Genomic DNA, 10,601 nt, shown 5'->3' with positions numbered 1-10,601 from the left:
TGCTGGGAACAGGAGCTTACACATACTAGGTAAGTGTTCACTGAGCTGCATCCCCAGACAATGCCTTTGGTGTTTGTCTGTTTGGCACTGGGGGTTAAACTCAGGGGTGCTCTACCATTGAACCACATCCCCAGCATTTTCTTTTTTCTTTTTCTTTTTTTTGAGATTGGGTCTCACTAAGCTTAGGGTGGCCTTGAACTTGGGATCCTCCTGCCTCAGCCTCCCAAGATGCTGGGATCACAGGTGCCACTGCATTCGGCTGGTGGTTCTTTTTAACATTTTTCCTTAGCAAAATAAGTTAGTAACTTTATTTTGGTCATCATCTCTTTATTTAAATTTTATCAGCCCATAAAATCTAAAATTTGGGGATCTTCCAGGCTAGATGATCTAATAATGTTTTGGGCAGGATGAGCATTCAGCAGTTCTACTGGAGCCCTTGAAGCAGTGAGGCACCAGCCAGAGAGAAGCAGGCCTGGGCCTGGGCCCGGGCCCCTGCCCACCCCATCCCAGAAAGTGGGAAGAATCTGGCAGAGACATCCCTCCAGATGAAGGGCTCAGCTTGACTGGACACTGGAAGCCAGGGTTAGTGAGGAAGAGTGGCTCTGGGTGGGACATTTCCAGGGATGAATCATTCCTCCATCTAGGCCACTCTGCAGCCGCTTTTCATTAGCTTTTGCTCTTCCCTCCCATCTCCCCAGGGGCAGATCCCCAGGACCCCTGTGGGTTCCCAGGCATACTTTGTGCCCCATCATCACATCCCATCTCCCCCAACTCAATTCCCAAGTCATGCCTTCCAGACCTGGAGATTATTTTCTACTCTCTTTTCTCTATTGAAATATAGGGAAGTCCTGGAACCCTTCTGAAAGGTTAAGAGATCTGTTCAAATCACACAGCAGGCTGGGTCAGGAGCACACACCCCTCAAGCAGGGAAATGCATTCATTGAGACTTGTTTCGTACCAAGAACTAAATTGATGAAAGCAATGTGTGAGTAATGTTGTGAAATAAAGCTTTTGATTGCTTTTTTCCTGAAAGGGTGATTCTAAGGAAGAAGATCCTTTCTGTTCAATAGTATTTTCCTATTCAGTAAGTATGTGCTCTCAGAAGGTGCTCATCATTTACACATTCAGCCAATGAAAAGCTTCTCTGTGTCACCAGGCTGAAGTCACTGTCCTTGGGGAGTTCATAGATAGGAGGGAGAGATGAGACCAAACCAAATTGCCATGGTTGAATTCATATAGTCATCACATTAATGAAAGAGGGGAAGGGGTGAGGGAAGGAAGCATTACATGAGATTGCAGGGACCACAGGTGTCTCAAAGGCATGGCACTTGAATTTGCCTTGATGGGTGAATTGTGTTCCACCTACTCAGCCACCAGGGTCCCCCACTCTGTTCATCTCCTTTATGATTGTGGAGGTGTCAGGCTAGGCCTTCTATTGAAAATGACTGCCTTTGTGCCACTAGTGCCCCAGTTTAGAAGCTTGTTGTCACTCAATTTAAAAATTAAATTATAGACATATGGCAGCACATGTCTATAATCCCAGTGATTCTAGAGGCTGAGACAGGAGGATCATAAGTTTGAGGTCAGTCTGAACAATTTAAAGACTCTGTCTTGACATTAAAAAAAAAAAAAAAAATATATATATATATATATATATATATATATATATAAAAGGGCTGGAGATACAGCTCAGTGGTCAAGTGCTCTTGGATTCAATCCCAATACCACACCAAAATTTAAAAAACACAAAAATTGGTTATACATGCACATTGTTTAGAAAGTATACAATGTTTGTCTTGGCAAAGAGCATTCCCCCAACCTCAACACACACCGTTTTCCACTCTGCAGAAGCAACTAATTTTGATTCTAAATTATTTGCTTATATTGGTACATCTTGATTTTTCAGTTTCTCTCTCCACCCCCGCACCACTCTTTCCATACCCACATGTCCATTTTGTGTTTCCCCACCTCCTCCCTGTATCATCACATCACAAGTTTGGTTGGAAGAGCGTTCACTGTTCTCATTATTAGCTCATGTCAGCGCTGCTGACAACTGAGCTGCGCAGTATTGTGATTACTTTTCCTTCCCTGAGTAACAATAACAGTTACAGTCATACAAATCTCTCAACATGTTGACATGCTCTGGCTCTTCCACCAGTCTCATCTTCCTGAAGGGAGCGCTCCCAGTTTTTCAACCTGTTCCAGGTGGCGTTAGTTGCCTTCAGGTGCATGACCATGCCTGAGGATTGCTCAGCGCCTCTCCTGGTTGAATCTTCCCTTAGATGCCCTGCCTTCCTCTTTCTTGATTTACTCTCTCATTTGTGCTGAAGCACATCCTCCAGTAGCTTCCCAAGAAAGTACACAGAGACCTTACATGACTGAAAATATTCTGTCTTCACCCTTGCTAATCATTTGGCCAGGTACAAAATTCTGGGATGGAAATTATTTCCCTCAGAATTTTGGAGGCATTTTCCTATCAACTCCTAGTTCCCATCTTGCTACTGAGAAATCTAATGACATTCTGATTCTGAATCCTTTCTATGAAGGCCACTTATTTTTATTTTCTACCTGGGAACTTTTGTGATCTTCTCTTGGTTCTCAGAGTTCTGAAATTTTGATGGTTTGGTATGAATCTGTTTTCACACAATGTGCTGAGTTCTCAATGAGTCATTTAAATCTTAAACTCATGCGTTTCAGTTCTCAATATGCTCTCCAATTCTTTATTCTAGAATTCCTGTCATTCAAATGTTGAATCCCCTTGACTACCCTCTAATTTTCTTTATTTTCTCTTTGCCTTTTTGCTCTATTTTCTCAAGTTATCTACCAACCATGTTTTTTATTTTGTTTGTGGTAAAAAATTTAATTTTCTACCTCAGTTGCTTAAAGAAGGTGCTGTCATTAGGAAGTAGAACAGATGAGCTATTTACAGAGTTGAAGAAAATTCACAATGGCTGGAGTGTTTCTGAGGCATGAGGTCAAGTTCAACTAAGCAAAGAAATTCATAGCAAACCAACATAAGAAGTTGGGAAAAACCATACAAAATTTTAAAATTCGTGAAAAAGCTTATGAGAAAATCAAAGGAAACTAATCAATTTTTTGTTGTTTGTTTTTAATTTTTTATTATATATACATTTAAAATTTGTTCTATTCAGTTATACATGACAGTAAAATGCATTTCAATTCATCATACACAAATGGAGCGAAACATTTCAATTCTCTGGTTGTACGCATTGTAGAGATGCACCATTCGTGCAATCATACATATACCTAGGGTACTGATGTCCATCTCATTCCACCATCTTTCCTACCCTCATAACCCTTCCTCATCATACCCTTTGGTAAATCCAAAGTTCCTTCTTTCTTCCCATGCTCCTGACATCCCCATTATAGATCAGCATCCACTAATCAGAGAAAACATTCAGCCTTTAGTTTTTGGGGATTGGCTTACTTTGCTTAGCATAATATTCTCCAACTCCATCCATTTACCTGCAAATGCCACAATTTTATTTTCCTTTAATGCTGAATAATATTCCATTGTGTATACATACCATAGTTTCTTTATCTACTCATCTATTGCTGGGCATCTAGATTGGTTCCACAGTTTAACTATTGTGAATTCAGCTGCTATAAACATAGATGTGGCTGTATCACTATAGTATGCTGATTTTAAGTCCTTTGGGTATAAACTGAGGAGTGGGATAGCTGGGTCAAATGGTGTTTCCATTCCAAATTTTCTGAGGAATCTCCATACTGCTTTCCAAAGTGGTTGCACCAAATCACACTCCCACCAGCAATGTATGAATGTACCTTTTCCCCCATATCCTCTACAACACTTATTGCTTGTATTCTTGATAACTGCCATTCTGACTGGAGTAAGATGAAATCTTAGAGTAGTTTTGATTTGCATTTCTCTAATTACTATAGATGTTGAACACTTTTTCATATATTTGTTGACTGACTATATATCTTCTTCTGAAAAGTGTCTGTTCAGCTCCTTAGCCCATTTATTGATTGGGTTTTTTTTTTTTTTTTTTTTGGTATTAAGTTTTTTGAGTTCTTTATATATCCTGGAGATTAGTGCTCTATCTGATGTGTGTGTGGTAAAAACTTGCTCCCATACTGTGGGCTCTCTCTTCACCTCAATGATTTATTTCTTTTCCTGAGAAGCAGGTTTTTAGTTTGAATCCATCTCATTTATTGATTCTTAATTTTATTTCTTGTGCTTTAGGAGTCTTTTTAAGAAAGTCAGGGCCTAATCCGACATGATGAAGATTTGGGCCTACTTCTTATTCTATTAGGTGCAGGATCTATGGTCTAATTCCTAGGTCTAACAAATTTTTATATCAAGCATCTTTAATAAGATAAGCCAAGCTATACATATTGGCTGTCAAGGACACTGACCTTCAAAAATATGGATTTTCTCACATTGGATGCATCAAATGGAAGCACTTGGGTCACTTCTCACAAGCTATGAGCACAAAGGGGTGACTCTTTCAGGTCCAACTGAGCTGAACACTATTACCCCAAGAGATTGAGAGTCTTTCAAAGAAGTCTTTCATAGAGGGGGTAAGGATCATGGGGGTGACCATCAGGGATGCCAGCCCTGAAAAGTGATCTGATTGGGTGGTAGGCCCTCAGTGGCCCATCTCTTCTTAGCCTGGTGGAGCCAGTATGGGCAAGGAGGTGAGAGTATGAAGTTGAGAAAAAGCCTAGTATGGATTGGTGTCCATGGGCCAACACATGGAGGTGCCAGGGAAACTGTGTTGTCTGTTCCTTCTCAATGATGAATGCTTCTTATGGTGACAGCCACTGAGAGACTGGATCCAAACAACCATCAGATAATGTTTCACAGTTGCTCCTCAAGTTTACATTTCTCACATGCTTTTGTAGAGGAGTCCTGTGTGTGCTCATGAGAGAATATAGATGCTCCATGTCACACAGCCACAACCCTCTGGGCTACCAGCACTTAAAAGCTCACCCCATGAAGTGCCTCAACAAACCTGTTTGATCATTTTGACAGTTTTACACCTTCTTCCTAGATCCCCCACCCCCAACCCAGCAGGAGTCTCTATGAAGTTTGTGAGAAGTTCCCTTGGCCCCATTACATTTTGGGAATTTGAGAGTGATGTTAGTCACAATGCACACTGGAGGCGAAATGGGAGGGAACTGGAAAATAAGTTTAGAAAAAACATGAAGTGAAGGAATAAAGTATTTTCCAAGAATAAATATGAGAAAAAGAATATTCATTCAAACAGGCAGTGGGAACAGAGTTTCAGTGGGCACTGGCAGTAGCAGGAGTGCTCCCAGCCCAGACTGCATGGTGCCAAACCCCAATTTGCTAGGCCTCATTTAAGTGTTAGTTGATAAAAATTATACCTTGTAAAATCAGCAAATAGTCTGGAAACTAATAGCTGTAGCTAGGAGTGAATCCAGGTAGCCTTGGCCATAGGTTATAACAAAGTTGGGGTAGCCCAGCATTCTCATGCCAAGCATGAACACATCCATGTGAGAATGTGGCTTCCTTTGGCTGAGCTTTCTTATGTTCTACATTTTTTTTTAAGAGAGAGTGAGTGAGAGAGAGAGTGAGAGAGAATTTTTTAATATTTTTTTTTTTTTTTTTAGTTCTTGGCGGACACAACATCTTTGTTTGTATGTGGTGCTGAGGATCAAACCCGGGCCGCACGCATGCCAGGTGAGCGTGCTACCGCTTGAGCCACATCCCCAGTCCCTGTTCTACCTTTTTTAAAAATTATTAATTTCAAGGAATCAATAATTTATTAAATTATTGATTTCCTGAAAACAATCTCAGACTTTCTCCACAACATCTTCATTCTCAAAGGTGATGAAACCAAACCCTCTGTGCCTATTAGTGGTTTTATGAAATATCTTCCACTTTGCCAAACTGCTCAAAATATTGTTTTACATCTTCCACTAATGTGTTACGAGATAATCCACCTACAAATATTTGTTTTTGTGAACATCTTGGATTGTGCTGGAAGAAGAAATGCAACCTTGGAGTCAATCATCTTGAAACATAGCTCATGGTGTGGCTGACCTAGCCCTTTATCTATACTTGTTGGGTCTGCAAACTTGTCAAAACCAAAGCCTCTGGAGCATTTCGTAGTGGGGTCTCTCATGACCAGACATTCTCTAATTTCTCCAAAATTGCTAAAATAGTCTCTGACCCTTCTGGTGAGGTCTGCCAGCTCAGTCCACCCATAAACATTTTACCAGAGTCATGCTGGGAGTTGTTGGCACTGTCTGAGGTGCCTTGGCTCCCACTTGCCTCCATATTTGAGCCCCACCCTCCCACCTCCCCACTGGAAACACTGGGCCCCACAGCAAGTGGAGCAGCAACTGGATTCAAGCCCTGAGATCTCTGGTCTCTGCCCCCCAAACCATTATTTGTAACTTTTCAAATTTTGTTATTGTACATTTAATTCCCAGTAATTCTTTTTTTGTAGCATCCTAATCTTGTTCATAGGTGTAATATCTTATTTCTTTGGATATTAATTGTAGTTTTCTTTTTTAATATTTCTGGATTTTGCAAAGTTACTCTTTTCTAATTTGTTTAATTTCTTCCTGCTGTTTGTTTTAATCTCTTTCTTATTAAAGGCTTTCCTCAAATCATCACTCATGCTTTGCTGTCTGCTTGTATTTAAGAATGAGGATACTAGATCACAGATTTGATACCCTGCAAACATGACTGGGGCTGTCTACAAAGATCTGATTGAGACATTCCATGTCTCTTGAGCTAGTCCAGAGAAAAGCTCCTTCTGTCTCCTGCCTGGACCATATTGTATGTCTGCTACAGGAAATATTAGCATTCTGCAGAGAGGTGGGGGAAAATACCTGGGAGTCTGATTCTAAAATAGGTTTCCAAGCAATCTTCCTGTTTTTAGCCTCCCCAATCCATCCAATTTCAGAAGTACCTGGTACAGCAAATGCCTGAACATGTGGGAGTTTCACAGTGTAAACTGGGCTGCTTTTCAATTTCCTTTATTGCCTGCTTAGGACTCAGTTATACTCATTCTTTGTTGGCTGTGTCTGATTTCCAATATTTTGATAAATCCCCTTACTGTTATTTTAGTTGATTTCAGGAAAGACCACAGTGCAAGTTCAACTTGCTGTCTTTATCCTATTTCAACTCTAAATGAATAGCAACAACATATTTCAGAGCAGGAATTCTCTGCTGCGACTTATAAACAGATAGAGTGTAAACATAATGTGAAAGAGGACTTGGAAGGGCCCTTTGCCACCAGTTCTTTACTTGTTACAAATTTTCATGGCTCCAAAAGCCCAGGTCAAAAGCCAACCCTTGTGATGCCCTCCTCAGTCTCCGAACATGTCTTGTTTGACCCAATTTGGACCAAATGAGTTACCGACATTACAGTACCTTATAGACATGATTCCGTTTAGGCCTTTCACTTTAGGAGTATAGAGGCTCAGAGAGCTTGATCAAGAGAAAGAGACCACAGCCAGTAAGTGACAGAACTAAGATTTGAACTCAGGTCTGTTTCCACCCTCCAGTCCCTGTGATATTATTGCTGACTTTGAGGCACCCCCCAAAGGAGAAGCTCACCTTCTGGTAAAAAAGTGGCACAGGTTCTTTAAAGAAGTCAGCCCAGGCATAGGAAAGCAGTACATACTTGGGAGCAGAAGTGGAGCCGAGCCATGTGTGGTTCAAGGAAGGAGCGTCTCATCCCAATCAGGGTGAATGTTAGGACAGGCATCTGAGCTCACCACCTCCACCCTCTGAGCCTGGAATCTCTCCTTACGTAATCACAGTGAATAATAACATGGTGGTGGTGAAGTTTGTTAAGCCCTTTTACACAGATCGCTTATATTATACAACCTGGTAGGCCAAATGTGATCTCCATTTTCGCCAAGAGAAAATAAAAACAGAGAGGTTAACCACTCCGCTGCAAAGTGTTTGTCTTCGGATTCAAATCCATCCCTTCTAAGTGGAATTTCCCCAAATGTCGCCCTCTGGGCCTGTGCTTACTCTGTTCCTTCTGTCCTTCCAAGTCCAGGCTCTCTGACCACCCTGTCCACCTTTATTTTATCCAGGGCATCCTTTGAAGGGAGACTCCCCATTCCAGTCTTTTCACCAACGCTTCACAATGTGTGACTTTGTCTGCTTGTTTTAAAATGCTGATTGTTAGGTCTCACTCCAGATCTTCCAGGTTTCTGGGAGATGGACCCTGGAATCTGCATTTAAAAAAAAAAAAAAAAAAAAAAACTGTCCTGTGATTCTTGTGTTCCTCTATAAGCGAGTTCCACTGGTGCCTAGAGGCACAGTGAACAGAGGGTACCCTGGAGTTAGCACCGCTCTTCCTAGTTCTGGCCTCGGCACCACCTCAGTTTCCCACCTGTGGAGTGGGCCGTGCGCGCAGTTCTGAAGGAGAGGCGCCCCCAGCTGCCGGAGGGCTGCCCAGGCGAGCGCCACACCTGTCTCCTTCCCAAGCTCTTTTCCACCTCCATCGGCCCGCTAGAGCGGTTGGAGGAAACAGCTGGGGGCTCTTGGCTTCCAGGCTGCGGTCGCTTTCTAATCGGCTGCGGACAGGCCCCAAAGCTGGGGGCTCGGGGCCGCTTTCCGCACGCGCCGACCTCCCGCCGGAGACTGTAGGGGAGCCGAGTGCGCGGCGCTTCCCGCCCGCTGGGCAGCTGAGGCCCCTGCCTTCCCTCCAGCAGCCCATAAATATTCCCTGGGCCCGAAGGAAGCGGAAAAATGACTTTCCAGTGCGCTTTCTGGCCCCCACCCATCGTCGCCCGCGCAGAACCCTACAAGCAGGAGAGTCAGCGTCCCCCCTGCGCGGGCCGGGGGCGGGGCCAGGGACCCACACAGATCAGCCCTGGGTGCCTAGAGAAGGGCTCGGTACTCCACCCAGGTGGCAAGGAAGGCTTTTGGGAGAAGGTTAAGATAAGTTCGGAAAGATGAAAGAATATGAAGGACAGAAGGAACAGAATAGGCATGTCGGGAGGGTGACATTTGGGGGAAATTACAACTATTTTGTGCCACTGAAACATTGAGTTAAAGATGAAGTGTCACCAGATGGGGCTGGAGAAAGTGGCAAGGGTGGGTCCCAAGCAGGGTCTTGTACTACTGTGCTGGACGGGTACTGGCAAGCTGTGGGACACACCAGATTCTTTGCTTTCAAGGAAGCCCACTCCAGCGTGGTGTGGGAGGTGGAATGGAGAGGTCTCTGGAACATGGGTGAGGAGTCTGAATGCGAAGGTCATGGTGCCTGGGCCATGGTGAGAATAGAGAAGAGGGACTGAATGAAAGAGAATTTCAGAGGTAGAATGGATAGGACCTTAGTGGTGACAGAGTGAGATGGGATCAGGAATGAGACAATGAATGGAAGGAGGGCCTTTCCAAGGAGGAAACAAAGGGTTAAATGCTCCCTTTTCTCACAATGTGTCCCTCCTGGAAATTCCTTCCTCCCTAACTGTCCAGCTTTGATCCTTCTTTCAGCATCCCCCCCCCCCCACTTCAGGAACCCTTTTGTCCTCCCTCAAAGGTTTCAGAAGGCAAAGCTTGTATTTAATTGTTTGCTGTCTGGTATTATACAATCATCAGCCTTTAAGGTCACAGTGGCTAAGACCACAGGAGAATTCTACCTCTATGGAAGACTTGTGACTTGAGAATGTCATTCATTCACTGAAAGTTTCTTCTCATATAAAATGGGGATCATGATCCCTCCCTTGAAGGATTCCATGTGCCTGGTGTATGGGGTGTGCCCAGTGAGTGGGCTTTTCTTCCACTAGAGCTGCTCAGCCTGGAAACCAAACTAGGACCCTTTGAGTGTCTCCTGAAACTTCTCCAAAGTTTTCTGACCAAAATAACAGTGCAGGAACAGAAAGATTGGAAGACCTGGGTTCCTGCTGTGGACTTTCTAAATGACTTCAAACAAGTCAGGGTACCTCTGTGTACCCTGGACAACAAGAGGGTAGGCCCTAAAGTTCCCACTGCTGCCTTTGGTCATTCAATTTCCAGTGGAGCCCTGAGCACTGTAGGATAGCAGTGCCCATTTCCAGGTGGTGACACTCCTCCCTCTGGCCTGGGAGTCTGGTTTCCCTCTGAGTCGCCCTGATAGGGACACAGGAGTATTACCTTGTACAGGCCTCTAGAGACCAGACTGAGGCTTGTCCTCCAGAGGAGCTTGTGATGTAATTGGATTGGGCCTTGGTTTCTTTAGGAGGCAGAGATACCTGGAACACTAGTTCCAGCTGCAGATCTAAGACAGACTGTCAAGGGCCTGGCTTGGCACAGCTGTGGAAGACACCAGGGCATGGGAGGCAGGCATCCTAGGAGCAACAGGATGAGACATGTGAGCAGAGCCCCAGGATTTGGGTGGATCCCATCTGAAGAAGCCATAACAGTGGTGGTGTTGCACCCTTCTCTTTGCTCAGATGAGAGTCCATGGTCATGCAGCAAGCTCATGGCAGGAGCAAAATGGTAAAGGACCCTGTGTTCAACACAGGTGAACTGAGTCACCATAATGAGGTTAAGCACAGGAAAGCAGCTAGTCCAATGGCACATAGTAGATGCTTAATAAATACTGTTTTGCTCAACACAAGACCCTGTGCTTGGAAAC

At 43.8% G+C, this 10,601-nt stretch overlaps 1 pseudogene; it reads right to left on the bottom strand.

The window, feature by feature from the left end:
* Nucleotides 1-5,150: 5,150 nt before the first annotated feature.
* On the bottom strand, nt 5,151-6,292 carry LOC124091244 (RNA-binding protein Musashi homolog 2-like; annotated as a pseudogene).
* Nucleotides 6,293-10,601: the final 4,309 nt, after the last annotated feature.

Source organism: Marmota monax, unplaced genomic scaffold (assembly GCF_021218885.2).
Source record: "Marmota monax isolate L192 unplaced genomic scaffold, Marmota_monax_Labrador192_F-V1.1 WCK01_AAM20220418_F8-fsc00068, whole genome shotgun sequence".
Classification (NCBI taxonomy): Eukaryota; Metazoa; Chordata; class Mammalia; order Rodentia; family Sciuridae; genus Marmota; species Marmota monax.
This window is presented reverse-complemented; position numbering and strand designations above follow the sequence as displayed.